Below are 3,386 nucleotides of genomic sequence, written 5' to 3'. Positions count from 1 at the left end.
GAAAGGTTAAGGATATTGCCAAAAAATAAAAACTAGACAGGAGGAGGTGTAAGATGTAGGAAGATGAAAGCTTGTCTCTCCCACGTCTTACCTCCATCTTCCTACGCATGTGTGTGTATGTGCATACATAAACACACACAGAGCTTAATGTCTGCATATTTCAAATGCTGAGCATATGCGCATGTATTTCAGTAACTGGGATGGTATCAGAGATGATGTCTCAGCCACTAAAGTGTTAGTTGAGGCAATAAGGAGAAGGACATGAAAAACATACTGTTATGCATGCTTAACTCACTTTTGAATAGTTAGAAGGTTGAGGAGTTTTTACTTTTACCCAAGATTATTTTTCCTCACAAGAAGATCATTCATGGTGCTTCTCTGATATATATGGGTTATCTACACATACCCATGGATTTTTTAATCTATCGATTCAACCATCCACAGCTTGAAAACATTCCACAACGATATAAATTCCCAAAGGCAAACCCTGAATTTGTTATTTTACAAAAGGGACACCATTTCACCATGCCACTGTATTTAATGAGACGTGAGCATCCACGGATTTTGATATCCATGGGGGGTCCTGGAAACAAATCCCATTGGATACCAAGGGCTCACTCTATACACAAAGTGAGCATAAAATGAGACTTCACCGCATTAACAGTCCAATGTTTTCCTATACATCATTGGATATCTAGGGGAATCCAGGGTTTTCTGCAGATAACAACATTAGTTTTCCACCTCTTTTCAGAATTATTTCCTTCTAAATAATCACCTCCCATGTACCAAGCCCCCTTCCCCACAAACATGCCTGCTGCAGGAAAGAACATTGAGTCATATCATATCCATCCATTAGTTATGTCAGAAATGGGGAACCTCTAGCACATGGGCCAGATGTGGCTTGCTGATGTTTCCCATGCCAGCTGCAAGCTGTTGTCTCTGATCAGTGATTCTCTGGTTGATGATAAGCTTGAAGTACCCTACTTAGAACCTAAAGCTGTTTTGTAGAATGGTGTTGTGCTTTCCAGGCAAGAAAAGCTGTTTTGTGGAAATGAACTGTGCTTTGTAGGGAAGACAGCTGTATTGTGGAACCGAGCTGTGTCTTGCAGGTAGAAAAGCTAGTAGAATATAATTTTATTAAATACAGTCAGCCCTCTTTATCCACGGATTTTTTTATCCATGGGCTGAAGCATCCACGGCTTGAAAATATTTTTAAAAAAATATTAATTCCAAATAGCAAACCTTGATTTTCCATTTTATATAAGGGACACCATTTCTCTCTGCCATTATATTTAATGGGACTTGAGCATCCACAGATTTTGTTATCCACGGGAGGTCTTGGAACCAAACCCCAGCAGATAACAAGGTCCCACTGTACATTAATTAATGCTTACTGTTAAACTCTTAAACTTACCTTTGCTTTCTGATGGTTTTGTAGACAAAATTATTTTAAAATATTGTATAAAATTACCTTGAGGTTATTTGTACAAGGTGTATATGAAACGTAAGTGAATTCTGTTTTGGCTTGGGTCTCATCATTATGTACTTATATGCAAATACAGATATTCCAAAATTCAAAATCCAAAACACTTTTGGTCCCAAGCATTTTGGATAAGGGAGGCCTATACCACTTTCAGCTAGAAGACATACTACAGAAGAACCATCAGTGTAAACTACATTACTGTGGAATGAATAACTTGTGCACTCTACCTATTGTTGATCACATTGTTATACCAACTGCTAAGTACTGGCCTGCTATGTAAGTTTGATAAATTCGTAATACAGACAACTTGAACATGTCACTATCTGTGTTAGTATTTAGGTGTGAGATAGGGACCATCCATGACAGTAGCAACTAAGCAGTTGCATCCAGTTTAAAAACAAAACAAAAACCACAATTGTGTATGCAAAGCTAAAGAACAAAACTCAGTGACTTTTTGCCCTTTATATAAAAAACATTTAAACCTATACTATCTTGGCAAACACTCATGTATCACTCTACTTGCCAAGAGCTGCCTTCTCTGCTGAAAATCAGATCCTTCACAGGAAGGATATATTGCCATATATTGTCTCTTTGTCTTATCAGTACAGGCCCCATTACAGTGAGCACTAGAGGTACTGGCTTTTAAAGAGGCAAAATGGGTTTGCTTTTCTGTATTTGGATAACCTTTTATATACTGATAATGAGGAAAGCAGTAGTCCATTGCCCTGCAATATACCATTAATGTTATAAATATTTTTCAGGGCCTGTTTATCATTTCTGGATGGTCAAACAGTAGTATCTTAATAGCACTATCTAAACATGGGAGCTAATTTTGCAGAAGCACGTTCATGCATTCTGGAGTTGTGGGATATATATTGTGTAGGAAGTCTGACTAGAAATTTGTCTCATCCTGAGTCAGATTGTATATCTGTCTTGTCTAGCTGCATTTGTTTTTTGTTTTTTTTAATTTTTATTATTTATACAAACCATTCATAAAATCATCACATCATTCTATGACATAACACAAACTACCTACACCATCTATAACAAATAAACAAACTAACAGTTAACAGTGATAAAAAACAATAAATTAATAATTAGAAAAAAAATAAGGAAAAAGAAAAAAACACCACATCTTACAATTAACATTTGCACACACATACACTCACAGATTCTTGTATGTTTTTCCCCCAATATATAAATCACTTCCAGAATAATTGTTTGCCTTCATTTCCCATAATCTTATTCCACCCCTTATTCCTTTTGTTACTTTTCTAGTCACGCTCTACTATTTTACAATTGCTTCTTCTATTTTAGCTGTCTTTCATTACATTCTACACTCTAGTGCGGTTATGTATACAGTACATTAAATATACTGAATATTTTTGCTCAATTAACTCAGAATTGTCTAGCTTTATTTGATGTTCATGTTGAGCCCCACCATCCCTCAACACTGCCTAGACTTGCTCGGGACTGATGGGAACTAGAGTCCAGCAACACTTCTGTTGGTTTTGTGGGGGCAGCTTGCCATCGGTATCAACGGCCACATTTGAAGTACTGTAAAGAGAAAGTATTTCTTAAGGAAGTTCATGCAGCTACAACCAGAGAGCCCATTCATTTCTATTTAATGGACCTAGCTATTCCTCCCTTCTTGAGTGAAAGGACAACTGCAAGAAGAAATGTGAAAGCAAGTGCCCAATCATACCTAGGAACAGCAATCTACAGGCCAGAAGCCATAGAGAGGTCAACACAGAGAAGACACATCAGAGGATGCTAGCTATTTGTCTCTATTTTTATTGCCCCTTGTAGGCACATAGTTTGTGAAGTGTAATTGTACTTTTCCATTTCCATCAAATCTGGAAGGCCACGGGTTCCTCAGATCTCTTTTATGGTCTAATATGAC

The sequence above is a fragment of the Sceloporus undulatus genome, chromosome 3 (assembly GCF_019175285.1).
Source record: "Sceloporus undulatus isolate JIND9_A2432 ecotype Alabama chromosome 3, SceUnd_v1.1, whole genome shotgun sequence".
NCBI classification, from domain to species: Eukaryota; Metazoa; Chordata; class Lepidosauria; order Squamata; family Phrynosomatidae; genus Sceloporus; species Sceloporus undulatus.
This window is presented reverse-complemented; position numbering follows the sequence as displayed.